At 42.2% G+C, this 14,791-nt stretch overlaps 1 protein-coding gene across 1 annotated transcript in view; it reads right to left on the bottom strand.

Moving 5' to 3' along the window:
- The window catches only part of lingo3a (leucine rich repeat and Ig domain containing 3a), a 39,670-nt gene that overhangs the window by 7,388 nt on the left and 17,491 nt on the right, over positions 1-14,791 (bottom strand). The gene's annotated exons all lie outside the window — the stretch shown is intronic.

Genomic DNA, 14,791 nt, shown 5'->3' with positions numbered 1-14,791 from the left:
CTTTGGTATACAAACCGACCTATCACAGCACGAGTGTGAAGTTGGCCGTTTAGTCCTTGCAAACTGCTAAAGGGCAAAAGGCCACCGATCAAAGCATATCAGGCTCGATATACCGCAGTCCATCCCAGCTGAGGCACACCCAATACGAAACTCTTCCTTTTATATCTTTTGGACGGCGCATTGATGTTTGCACATCTCTTTATATGTACAACCTTCCCAAAAGACCACCAGACACTTTGAAAGGCATGTGATCAAACCAGTTGAATGGCTGTCAAAATCTCATTCTGCCTCTGAGTCGAGGGACAAAAACTAGAAACAAACGCATTTAACAAGCAGATGAGTCTTTATAGCCGTTTAAAATGATCACCTGCTCCCGTTACAGGCTGCTTAATAACTCCTTTAACGTCCTTCACCTCAGGCGGTAATTTGCAATTCATCCTGAATCAGAGATGAATATTAGTCAGCCTGGAATGAAATTAAGTGACTGAAAATGCAAGCAGAGCTGTCTGATAGAAGTGGGGAGCATAGGGAAACAAAAGTAGATTTAAGGAACAGTGAATTTTTTTTTTTTTTTTTTTCCCATCGGGAAGCTACTACTTTTGGGGCTCAACCGTCTTTCATGTTGACTTAACTAAAATCAATATTGAAACATAAAAAGCACTGGCCTGCCTTATGAAGCACATGAACGACAGAGAGACTGGTCACAAGGCGCCTGGAGCCCAGTCCCGAGAAGAGGACAGAGTGGCTGACACATTAGGTTACAGCAGCGGTCACTCAAATACTGGCCACGGAGTGACGGAACCAAAGAGTACTAACTGCAACTGATGCATGGTTTTAGTAGAGCAAGATTACAAGTTAATCCAACACTGTGCAGGCAAACTGTATTGGCAAAAAAGCATATTTTCCACCGCATAATGGCACGGTCAGTTTTCCACCATTACACTGTGAAACTGCAAAAACCGCAGCGCGTTGAGCGCATCAATCAGAGACACGCTAACTCTAATAACAAGAACGAGCGTATCCTGTATTTATTTTGACATGTGGCTGTTAACTGTGAAAACAAGAAAAATGATTATTCAAGTGGGGAATGAGGGCAGCAAAAAAAAAAAAAAAAAGAAATAACAGGTGCAGCAAAGTGGAGACTATGGAGTATAACACTGCAGCATCAAGAGTTAAGGGCAGAGCAACAGGGTAAGCTAATGTTAGCATGTGTGTTATTCAAGAAGAGACGGAGGTCAGCAAGAAAATGGACAGCTGCAGCAAAATAGACACTGTGGAGTTGAATACTGCAGAATCCAGAGCTACAGCCCAGCAACAAGTCACAATGTGTTTTTACTTCGGTTAGTTAGTTTTGTTTTTACTCCTCAAATGGTGCAATGATTGGGCGATGAGGAATCTGCTTTAACCAATAGGAGACCAGCAGTGGTCTATGTCAACCATATGGTATCAGCTCAGCATGCGAGGAACCTGGGCTGACCTTGTAGTACCAGATTTGAAGAGATCTAGTGTAGTTGTTAGTGCCCCTCCCTTGAATGGTTGTGCTTCTCAGTCAGATTTGTCGTAGACATCACATTAATTACCCGTGACATTTTTCTCCAATATTTGTACCACCAAAAGTGGATTATTACTTCTGCTTCATCATACCTTTGCTTTGACGCAAACGGCAGTCTGACATTTGTTTTTGGAGCGAAATCTTGGCCATGTAATAAGATTCTGACAATCACATGTTCCTAATCATGTGATGAACTTTGCATCTCAGAAACTGAAGCGCCACGACCCACAATGCCCCGCCAACCTCCTTCCCATTGCTCATTAATAAACTGAGTGACCCCAGCGAATGAATTCAGCGCGGGGTGGGACAGCGGGCGGGCCGACGTGTGCGCTGTCGTGTGTCCAGCGGGCCGCGAGGTCTATGGCGCCGTGGGATCCAAACCTGCGCGCATAATGTATGTTTGAAGAAGAACACCGCACGCTGACATTTAAAATGCTCATCTCATATCTCGGAATAATAATGAACACACGTGAAGTTCACTTATGGAAAATTTACATCGAGGAGTCGACAGCTACGAGTCACGTTGTCGTAGCAACGTGTTCATATCTGCCTGTTCTTCATTGTTGAGGCCATATGTTCCGTAATTCAAATTGGACCACAGCAGGACATTCCGCACAAGAAAGAGGAGATTGCACAGAATGCAGTACAGAAGGTCGTCATTAAAACTAAATATTGAGCCGCCTTCTGCTGACAAACACATAATTGTTTACAGTTAGTTGGAAGAGGACGTTATGAAGCGCATGCTGCTTCACCATGATTGTCTGACCACATGTGGCAGTCTGCTCTCGTAAATTTTCATGCTTTCTGTCTCTCTCGCTCTCTCCGACACACACACACACACATACACGCATATACAGACACACACTCACTTACACACACACACACACGCACGCACACACACAGCCCTCCCGCATCTGTGCACCGTCTCCACCTGAAAGTCTTGGCCGCCAACCACCTGCCAACCCACCTGCTGTTCATTTGTTTTTCACAGATTTTTCTTCTTCCATATATTCTTCCTCTTTCGTTTCACAGTTGTGTTTGCCAAACAGCTTAAAGGCGCAGAGACGGGGCGTTTACTCTAAGAGCTCACCTCCTCAGTGCATTTAGGACTATTTACCTGCACTATGCGCATGCAAAAACGGTACAGACAGATGGCATCGTCTTTATCACATTTTGAGGGGTATTAAGTGAATTCAACAGAATTCCCTCCCAGCTGTACATATACTCACTGGCCACAATATTAGGTATACCTGCACCATCTCATGTGATCCAGTACAAAAGCTTTATCTAAACTGAGTTGCAATAAACAAACAAACCACCAAAAAAAGCAATGCTTGGTTTTGATTTGGTTTATTATTGTGGATGTCATTTGCACTGTGAGCTGTGCGGATGCAAGGCGGCTAGTATTCTCCCTTCCTCACACGTCATAAAAGAGCGAGTACACCATATTATGTCTCATATTTCACTGCTATAACAAGAAATAATGTTAAAATGTTACTTAAAACATTTGCTGTACAGTTAATAAAGGTTTGATGATCCCGACAATTTGACCATGCAACGGTTTATTTCAATAACAATGTAGACTGAGAAACTTGATTTATTTTTATTTCTTTGGCAAATATTCACTCATTTGAATTTGATGCTATCTATCTATCTATCTATCTATCTATCTATCTATCTATCTATCTATCTATCTATCTGTCTACAGTATGTAATCTGTCTATTTTTGTCTTGGATCTCATTAGCGTGTGAACCTGTACCTAGGGAAGTGCCTTGCGGGTGCATATTTAAAACACTAATTAAAGAAAGGGTTAATTGGGATGTCATCGCAGGGTGTAATTACCCTGTAAAATTTACAGTCAAGTCAAGCCTTGATCAAAGTGTCTACCTGTATGCGTGTCCTTTTGACCGTCATACAGTGTTTAAATGAGCACAGCGGTCATTAGCATACAGCCTTAGGATCAGCGTTGACTTGTCAGTGATCATGAAATGACACGACTAGGCGGATTTACCTTATACTACTTATAATACTGCTATGCTTTTTTTTTTTTTTTTTTTAATTGGCATAGTACATGACTTACAAGTATCCCAATGGAACCACATCCAGATGGCAAAGTGGGCAGTTGTTTAACCGCAGCCTCAATCATCATTCAAACACTGCAGTGAGGGCTGGGGAGAGAGTGAACGGGAGGGAGGAGTGTCTTTCAAGTACAAGTTGAACAGCAACAGAGACACATTTAGACAGTAGAGTGGGCAGTGAAGCTGCGGTGGAGGGGGGATGGGGAGGGGGGGGGGGGGGGTCTATGGTGGGCTTCCTTCCTCCCTCCACCCGCAGCGCATCATTTATTTGCATCTCAACATGTGCTCCAGCCTCCACATCCTCTGCATGCAAACACTAAGTCAACACATTAGGCTCATACACAGTCCTCAGCTGATAGTCACCATCATCAACTGAGATGCGTTTGACAGGAGGGCACTTGCTTATGCTAAACGGGGCACTAAACACGTCCTTGCGCCGTTAATTAGCAGATACATACGTACATGCTGTGTGAGGGCAGCAGATAAGACATTCCTGTCCCTATCCGCCCACCACTGTACTCTATACTGTAGTGTCGAAGTAAACAGATGTGTCCTAATGACACCAGTGTCCTCCTGCTTGCAACAGTTAACAACGTAGTCAAGAAACACAAGCGTACATTGTTTTCTACTTTCTTTTTTTCTGCCGAGGAACAAAAAAACAAAAAACAAAACCCCGGAGCATTCATTTTTCAGACCTCCCACTGAAACAATATTTCACCTTGAACTATACACATCAAATATTAATCTTATTGTGGGGGATTTATTATTGACTTACTTTCTTACACAGTGTGGATGTGTGCGTGTGTACCTATATATACACTTCAACTACTGTTTTGCACTATACTACACTAAATTGTAAAGCACTTTGTGATTTGTACTGTAAAAAGTGCTAGAGAAATGAAGTTTACAAAATTACTGATGTTTACACTTATCATTTCAGCAGCAAGGCACCCTTGCAAAAACACTCAAAGGTGTCAAATGTTGTTGCATGCTTTGAATGAGAAAATGTTACGCCATGTGAGAGTCAAATATGAATGTTAAAATTGGAAAGCCAGTATGAGATATGGTTGGGAGACGAGAGCCGGCGATAAAGTAAAGTGAAGCGAGAGAGAAGATTAAATGGGACATGAGAATTGAACCATTCCTTCTCTGCGTGTTACTCACCAAAGGACGAACTATTGACTGTTAGAAAACTAAAGTTGCTTGTTTGCATTCAAACTCAGCTTGTAAACCACCTTTAGGCCTATTTCACCTACCAGACAGAGGGTTAGATAGCGATGATCAAATCTGAGGCAGTTGCTGTATGGATTCGACCGGGACAATATCTGAGGTGCTACCACTTCCGCAGAGGCGTTGCAATATCGCTACTGTATATACTGTATGTAATATTTAATGAGTTAGGATATATAAAGCTACAGCTCTTCTACTGGATCTTATTGGATTGGGCAAGTGTACCTAATGTGGTGTGTAATGTAAGGTCCTCGCACATGTACAGTTTCTCTCCAGGTTCACTCTGTACATTGTAACAAACTCAGATTTGCCATGTGATATTTCGCAAGCGAGTGCGCGGCGGTTGTTAGAAGGTCTGATGAGAGTGGCAGGCTGCTAACGCTGCTGCAGGTGCACGACACAGCTGACAAATGAGCAGGAAGCCTACTCGGGAGTGTGCGTAGGTGTTGGCGAGCATTTCGCTCTTGCATGCCCATTCCTCGCTACACTTGCACAATGACAAAACTACTGTACAGTGTGTGTGTGTGTGTGTTATTATGTGCTGACGAATCCCTGAGAGGAACACATTAGTCATTTACATGGGGGGGGGAGTCATCGGCCGTGTCCATCAATCTGTTGAGGGAGGCCCGGCAGCCACTGACAGAGTACACGCACAATACACATATACTGTACATGCACACTATCACACACTCACTGACATTAGAAAACAATATCTCGCTCCTTCTTGCAGATTTGGACATGGAGGGGATGGAAAATAGATGAGGTGCATTGTGTGAAAATGAGCCATTATTTTATTATTATTGTGAAGTCAATGATCACTTTGGAGAAAGGAAGACAGTGTGTGTGATTCAAGAGGAGACTGTGGGCAGCAAAAAACAGGGTGCTATACCCAAGTGCAGAATGTAGAGCAGGGGTCACCAACCATTTTGAAACTGAGAGCTACTACTTGGGTATAGATGAATGCAAAAGGTTACGAAATCGATACACACTTCTGAAAATCACACATTTGCTCAAATTATTTGGGGGTAAATCATTGTTTCCACGAATGCTGTTGAAAAAAAAAATTGTCATCTCCAAATTTACACCAATGCAAGTGCGATTTACTGTAAAATAATAATAATAAAAAAGAATAGCTCCAAAAAAAAGTTAGCGTAGATGCACTGCTAAGTGGCACTATTTTTTATTTTTTTTTAAATGGCAACAAAAAAACAGAAGCTTCTCACTGGTAAGCTATTTTTAGAACAGGCCTGTGGGTCCTCGGGGGCTACCTAGAGACTATTAAACTGCATCGTAGAGCGCTAATGCACAGCAACATGGTAAGCATATGTTAGCATGCGTGTTGTTCCAGAGAGGACTGTGACAGCCAAGTGGAGATTGTGGAGTATAATATAGTATTGCAGTGCCCAGGACGAAGGTACACCAACAGGGTAAGCTCATGTTAACGTGTGTTATTCAAGAGGAGATTGTGGGCAGCAAAAAAAAAAAAAAAAAAAAAAAGGGCACTACAGCCAAGAGGAGACTGTGGAGTATAATACTGCAGTGGAGCGTGGCAAGACCCAGCAACAGGGATGAGCCAATGTTAGTATAATGGTTATGTTGTCAGTTGTGTACCATCAAATGGCTGGCTGGAAACAATTCATCAGCGAGTAAAGTTGCGCAGTGTCATACTTTGTAAAAAGGGGCACAAAAAATCTACTACAGTATGTAGATTTCATCGTACCCAAGTAATTGGTTCCCCATCCTCAGTACAAGGTTCATATTAAAAAGCAGACTGATTGTATGCAAGCACTGTATGCAAATTAATATGAAACACCACTCCTAAAGGTCCCAAGTGGCTTTTTCATTATCATAACGGATCCTTAAAATTGATCCAGTGTCCAACATGCAACACATGAGAGTGAAACCAGAGGACACAAAGGGGTGACTACGAACCTGTCTTGACAAGCAGCCATGACTCTTTAATCGGAGGCTCAAATCTCCGACCAGCACCAGTTCAATAATGGAGGCTGTTACATGGTGCGGTTGTGACCCAATAACGTGCACACTCTGACCTTGCCTATTTAATTAGAAGCAAATTAACAACACCACGTAAACAAGCAGAGTTTTCAAATGTCTCTTACCTAACTAATTAAAAAATTCTATTACTCGTTACGTTACATGGCACAAGACTGCTGAAGAGCATTCGTTTACACACTTTTCCGACCCTGTTGTGTTGAAAATTACAATTCCCACAATAATTCATCGATTAAATAGAATTTTACCGTAATTGATCAAGGATATTTGGTCACATCCATCCAGCGCACCCATGATAACATGGTCGTTTTACAATGGAGTAAAGCTTCAGTGGTACTTTGTATTATACAGTTCTCCTATTCTTCTTGTAAATGACATTACATTCTGCAACACGCTCTCCCAAATTGAAATCAGATTATCAAAAACGCCAGTGATGGATTGTGCCGCAAATGTCTGAGCGTGTTCTATTATTGCCTTGAGAATGTACCTGACCTTCTTTTGATATAATCTTATGCTAATAAGATGAACTTGAAAAAAACCGTTGTGGAAATATTTACAGTATATATGACTGGGGAACACCAAGAGTTTTTTTGGGGTTTTTTTCCTGCGGGAAGAAGGGAGGTTGTACAGAGCAGATGCACGTTGACAGAATGCATTTTACGGTACAAGGTTCTTCTGACTAACACGGCAGCTGCTGTCACAAGTATACTAAACATGAGAAAACAAAACCTTTGTTGTTTTTTTTTTGGGTAGGCTGAAACGGGTTAATGGCATTTCCTTTCATTTCAACGGGGAACGCTGATTTCCGATAAGCGTTCTTTGAGTTAAAAGCGTGGTCATGGAACAAATTCAACTTGTATTTGAAGGCACTGCTTGTAGAGACATACAGACATATTACTCAGTACATAACAAACATCTAACGCAAACGTTTCCATCGAACCCCATCGCTTCAAGCAAAGTCACTGCGAGTTAACACAAAAGGGAGGCGAGGATGAAACGTGAAGCTCGACAGCGCTTTGCTGAGGGAGCGCCGAGCTTCACCGTAACACACACTGACACCACTTGGCCCGCCTCGAAGAACAAACACAACCTTCTGCACTCTGCAGTGTTGTTGTTGTAGTAGCACTATTAGTAGTATTAGTAACACAACCTGACTTTAAACACTGACTTTCATTAGCAGCCCCCTTTGTAGCACTAATACACAACCACGCCCCATCAAACTGAGGACAATTACACGGTTGGCGGACTTAATTGTCTTGGGCGTCTTTATTTTAACAGACTAATGGTGATTAGAAGTCCACCCATTAATCAGAGGTAAAATCTTTCTGTTAAAATGGAAGTTGACAAAAAGGATGCCACATGCTGGCTGGCAGAGGTGGCTAAAGTAGCCAGAAATGACTGCTTTCTTTAAAATAATTTGACTGAAGAATAAGTAAAAAGTAGTCCTCCAAATAATTACTTGAGTAATCGTAAGTACTCAGTGAAGAAAATACACAAGTACTGATTGAGTAGCTGGTGAGTAACTTCAGATTTTTATTTTGATTGTTTTTTTGTTTTTTTTTTAATCAAAGCTTGAACGTCAACTCGAATTAAATAGGAATGTGCAACTTCACATATTGCCTAAAAATATAACTTTAACTCAAATAATAACTTCAATCCTTATAAAATAACTAACTTAAGGCAAATTCAGCCACAAGAAGTCTTAAGTTGACTTTCCTGGTCGACTCTTTCTTGGTTGACTCTTGCAATGCCATGTCACTCCTCCTGAGGTTGAAGTCTCTCTGACGAACGAGAACAAATATGTCATGCAAGTGATATTGATGAAAATAAAAGTAACGAGCGGAATGTAGCTCAACGTAACAGAGTAAAATTAGCATTTGTTCTTATCAAAAATACTCAAGTAAAAGTAAAAGGTATTGCACCGGTACTGTATTCTCAGGGCATCATATCGATCACAACTGGACTGTTTTGCTTGTCTTAGAAGAAGTTTCCCCTCTCATCCCAGCAGGCTTCATCAGTTCACGCAACAAGGTTTAGTTAGGTATCCTAACAACTGAGCATCTTCTAAGACAACCAGAACAGTCCGGTTACGATCGATTCAATGCCCTGAGAATAAAATTACTTGGATGAATGAGGATATTCACAGGCATTGTACTTTATACTAAACAAGGCACCACCTTGTGATGACAAACATACAATTGTTTACACTTACTTGAAACACCTGCAGGGAAGCTGTTTATGAAACAAACACAAAGACACACACGCACACGCACTCTGTCAACAGCCATCAACCCTCCGCATTCTCACTTTTTTCTTGTCCTTTCCGCACACTCAAGGTTGAGCATCATAAGCCCGAGAGCGCGCTCTAATCCTTCTTGAAGCCTCCAGGCACTTGCTGTCCTTTCTGGTTGGCTTTATTAACAGGACGCCTGTCCTTTTCTACTTTCCTGTAGCTTGTTACCAAACTGGCTGCCAATTAGAAGCAGTTATCAAGGGATAGCAATGGTGCAAGACAGGGCAACGTCCTCTTGCTACTAAAATTTGTTCAATTTGTTCAGAATGCTGCAATAGTTCATTCTAGAGTCTGAAATGTTGCCATCATAAAACCTTAATTAGCTGTAGAGTATATGCAAAAGTACAATTTTAACATTTCTATAGCTTTCTTGGGGAGCCTATCCCAGCCAACTTCAGGCAAGACTGAACTGGAATAGATATTCAAACCCAGAACTGTGAGGTGTATGTGCTAACCACTACCGCATTGTGCTCTCCTCCAGTCAGTCCTTAATTTTTACATTTCAAAATTACTATGAAATGAAATCAACCACTAATGTACTGTAGTATGTTCAAACATAACATAACAAAGACGCTCACATAGCAGTCTACAATGCATCACCACTCAGTGCTCCATCTTGTCAAACAACACAAACCGACTCAAAACGCGCAACACCAGCCATGGAATCGGCAGGAACGGGGAACAAGCAAAGATGAAACATCCCAGTCAACCACATGATCATGGTGATCATCTCCAAATAGTATGACACTGAAACACTGAGAGTCATTTCTGCTTAGAAACCGAGTCAGTTTGTATTGTGAAACTATTTTCTATAACAGCGGTTCAATCCCAACCTTAATTGGATCAAGGCAGATATTTTACATACGAAATTTTTTACAGCAAGCCACCAAACAAAACTGTCAAAACAAAAATATCGATTAAGCGACACGATCCTGAAGAGAATAAGAAAAATGAATGGATGGATGGGTACCACTGCCAAAGAATGTTTATAAGAGCGTGTGTCTGTTCTTACTCCACACACTCGGTTCCTTGGTAATTCCTTCCCAAACATTACTATATGATTGCCTAGCGTCGAGTTTCAGGCGCTAATCTAAATAAGAACCCCAGAGGTCCCACGAGGAAGCGGCCCCTACAAGTCCGGTGAAGGAGTGCGGGAAGCGGTGCGCAAATTGAAAGTAATCCTGTGGCGTCGGCCGCTGGCGGTGCTGCCCGAGCGGCATCCATCCATCCATAATTCATGGCTCGACAGCGGCGAGGAGGGAAAGTTGCGCCTGTGTAATAAAGCAGCACTGATGGAATCGCTGAAGGTCCCAGGTGTGATGGGGGCGTCTGTTGAACGAGGCCATACAGAAAGACTATTTCACATGGTGTCTAGCAGCGGTGTGCCGGAAGTCGATTGGCTGACAGTCACTGTCAAGTCAAACTGACCGACAGACTGACAGACAGACAGGGATGAGGAGAAAGACGCAACACTCCGTCACCAAAAAGATTATTTTCTCACAACTCATTGCGTCGGAATTACATTACCTCCATTCATTTCCTAGAGCAGTGTTTCTCAACCTTGGTTGCGCCAAGGCACATATTTTATATTCGAAAAATCTCTTGGCGATCCACCAAACAAAAATGTCACAAAAATTATGTACAGGGTGTCGCTATACACGTCCTTTTACTACAGGTATTTTGGTTAAGGTATCATTCAGACAGATGTGAGGCCATCAGCATTTGACAGTAGGGCTTTGCAGTTTTTATAAGCATATTCATTTGCTTGGTCATGGCTCACCAATTGACATTGGAGCAGTGTTGCAAAATTGCCACCTGGCAGGTTTTTCCATTTCCCTGACTGCACTTCAGTGCAGTGCCAGTTTGAGAAGCTTCATGGTTGTCACACTGGCTCCGATGCGTAGTACAATTTACAATCGATGGCAAGTTTCTCGAAATACAATTTGTTCTTGACAAACCACGCAGCGGAATGCTTGCTACTCCCACCACTGATGAAAACACCCAACATCTAGGGCAGGCGTTCGCGCAAAGTCGCGGAAAGCCTATGCGGACGGCTCAATTGGAACTCAGTATCAAGAAAAGCTTGATTCGATGGATGTTTCGGAGACCGATGAAGCACTACACGCACTGTTTGTTGCGTGTCATAATCTTCCGCTTGAAGCCTTTGAACAACTTGAGTCATTACGGGTAAAGCTTCATCACTCTCCACAGCATCCGCTAAATTGACCTTTTGTTGATACAGAGTTCCAGTGTCAGCCATAAAGCTTCTCAAACTGGTGCTGAATGACAGACAAGGACAGAAAAACGTCTTGCCGGCCGGCAATTTTGTAACGCAATAAAAACCAATGTCGGTTACAGAAACTGCAAGGCCAAAGCTGTCCAATACTGATGGCCTCACATCTGACACATGCAACGAAATAAAGGAAGTATACTGTAACTTTTGGGACATGCTACATACTGAAATAATGGTGATCTAGTCTCAATTTAATCACAAATTTACTTTCTCAGTGTGAAAACAGATGTGTTCACAGGTTAATTGGCCTTCTGCCATTTAGTGGAAGAGCACTTAATTGTTCTGCCTGTCACTATACACTGGGTACGGAACGTATTCAGACTCCCTTAAAATTTTCCACTCTTTGTTATATTGCAGCCATTTGCTAAAATCATTTAAGTTCATTTTTTTCCTCATTAATGTACAACTCCAATTCCAATGAAGTTGTGTTAAACATAAATAAAAACAGTTTATCAGTTTGAACATGAAATATCTTTGCAGTGTATTCAGTTAAATATAGGTTCAACATGATTTGCAAATCATTGTATTCTGTTTTTATTTATGTTTAACACAACGTCCCAACTTCATTGGAATTGGGGTTGTACACACAGCACCCCATATTGACAGAAAAAAACTGAATAGTTGAAATATTTGCAGATTTATTAAAAAAGAAAAACTGAAATATCACACACCCATAAGTATTCAGACCCTTTGCTGTGACACTCATATATTTAACTCGGGTGTTGTGTGCATTTCTTCTGATCATCCTTAAAATGGTTCGACACCATTGGAGTCCAGCTGTGTTTGATTATAATGATTGGACTTAATTAGGAAAGCCAAACACCTGTCTATATGAGACCTTACAGTTCACAGTGCATGTCAAAGCAAATGAGAATCATGAGGTCAAAGGAACTGCCCGAAGAGCTCAGAGACAGAATTGAGTCAAGGCACAGATCTGGCCAAGGTTACAAAAAACATTCTGCTGCACTTAAGGTTTCTAAGAGCACAGTGGCCTCCATAATCCTTAAATGGATGACGTTTGGGACGACCAGAACGCTTCCTAGAGCTGGCCGTCCGACCAAACTGAGCAATTGGGGGAGAAGAGCCTTGGTGAGAGAGGAAAAGAAGAACCCAAATATCACTGTGGCTGAGCTCCAGAGATGCAGTCGGGAGATGGGCGAAAGTTCTAGAAAGTCAACCATCACTGCAGCCCTCCACCGGTCGGGGCTATATGGCAGAGTGGCCCGACAGAAGCCTCTCCTCAGTGCAAGACACATGAAAGCCCGCATGGAGTTTGCTAAAAAAAAAAACACCTGAAGGACTCCAAGATGGTGAGAAATAAGATTCTCTGGTCTGATGAGACCAAGATATAATTTTTTTGGCCTTAATTCTAAGCGGTATGTGTGGAGAAAACCAGGCACTGTTGTCATCACCTGTCGAATACAGTCCTAACAGTGAAGCATGGTGGTGGCAGCATCATGCTCTGGGTGTGTTTTTCAGCTGCAGGGACAGGGAGACTGGTTGCAATCGAAGAAAAGATGAATGCGGCCAAGTACAGGGATATCCTGGACGAAAACCTTCTCCAGAGTGCTCAGGACCTCAGACTGGGAAGGTTCACCTTCCAACAAGACAATGACCCTAAGCACACAGCTAAAATAACGAAGAAGTGGCTTCAGAACAACTCAGTGACTGTTCTTGAATGGCCCAGACAGAGCCCTGACTTAAACCCAATTGAGCATCTCTGGAGAGACCTGAAAATGGCTTTCCACCAGTTCACCATCCAACCTGACAGAACTGGAGAGAATCTGCAAGGAGGAATGGCAGAGGATCCCCAAATCCAGGTGTGAAAAAGTGAATGTAATTATTGTACTTAGTGGAAGCCTTGGTCTGGTTTCTCTTTAACAAGCTGGTCCTATCCTGGGGCATTTTTTTTTCTTTTCAAAAATTACAGACTTGCCTTAATGGACCCAGTGCTGTTGCATCATTCCCCAAAAGACTCATGGCTGTATTAGCTCAAAAGGGTGCATCTACTAAATACTCAGCAAAGGATTTGACTACTTATGGCTGAGTGATATTTCAGTTTTTCTTTTTTTTTTTAATAAATGTGCAAATATTTCAACAATTCCCTTTTTTTCTGTCAATATGGGGTGCTGTGTGTACATTAATGAGGAAATAAAATGAACATTTAAACTAATTAAAAAACACATTTGAAAGTATTCCTTCGTGCCTGTTCTCACTATCTCGCTTGCACGGTTCTCCAAATAAGAAGCACAGTGTGCTTGCTTCAGGCTGTTTATTAGTCACTACCACTTTCTTACTGTAAAACGGAAAGATAAAACAAGACAAACTTAATTATACACTTAAACACCAACATGTTTATACATGTTATAATTTCATCTAACCAAGGTCTGTCACAGACGGGCTGACAAAAATTAGCATGCTGTAAATGTTATGGTAATTATAAACCCTCAAATAACAGCAACGTTAACACAGTTTACTAACGCAATATTCACAGGCATATATATTTTCTCTGCTCTGTGGGAACAATGAATATTAAAATGTCAAAACGGTGCTGCCTGGCATATCGCAGCACAACGTGGTACTACACCGAAGGCGCACAACTCTAAATTTGGACTTGCCTGTTTACTATAAAAACCCATATATAAAACGGTCGCTTGAAAAATCCGCAATTTAATGGGGCCAGGCTCAATGAACCCCGATGTAGCAGGGGAACACTCTACTATTTTATTTATTTTATTTTGCTGCAGGCTCACTCAATATCATGACTTTAATGGTGCTGGTCAGCATCCAGCGAGCCAGGAGGGAGTTAGGCAGTGAAAGTGAGGCGGGGGAGGACGTCTGTGAAGATGCATCAGGAGACGCAAGGTGAGATGTAGGAGAAGGCAATTTGAAGGGTGCGAGACGGGCTGGCAGACGGACAAAAAGCGATACCGAGGAGTTGTGTTACCGCCGCCGCAGAGAACATCTTTACCCGTCAGCTCGCCACCGACATAGCGCTTACACTTTAGCTCGAATGTCGCAGCGTGGAAGGAGACACGAAAGCCGCCCCTCACTCTGGGCAGATATGTGAAATTTGATGCAGGCTTCCATCAGCCGTAACACGATACCCTTTAACCTCTTCATTCTCATCTGGACAAAGGAATTTTTGCACTGTCGATGGATGCGTGAGCCTCTCCAGAATCATAATCGTATCGCCCATCTGTTAGTCAAACTCCATGCGCTCCACTGAGTGAGTCTCTCGTGAGTCTTGTGAGTCTCGTTACATAATGCATTTTCTACAGTAATGCAATCAACAGTGGGAAACACCAACAGTTTTCTTTCCTTGCAAGAA

The sequence above is a fragment of the Phyllopteryx taeniolatus genome, chromosome 7, assembly GCF_024500385.1.
Source record: "Phyllopteryx taeniolatus isolate TA_2022b chromosome 7, UOR_Ptae_1.2, whole genome shotgun sequence".
Taxonomy (NCBI): Eukaryota; Metazoa; Chordata; class Actinopteri; order Syngnathiformes; family Syngnathidae; genus Phyllopteryx; species Phyllopteryx taeniolatus.
This window is presented reverse-complemented; position numbering and strand designations above follow the sequence as displayed.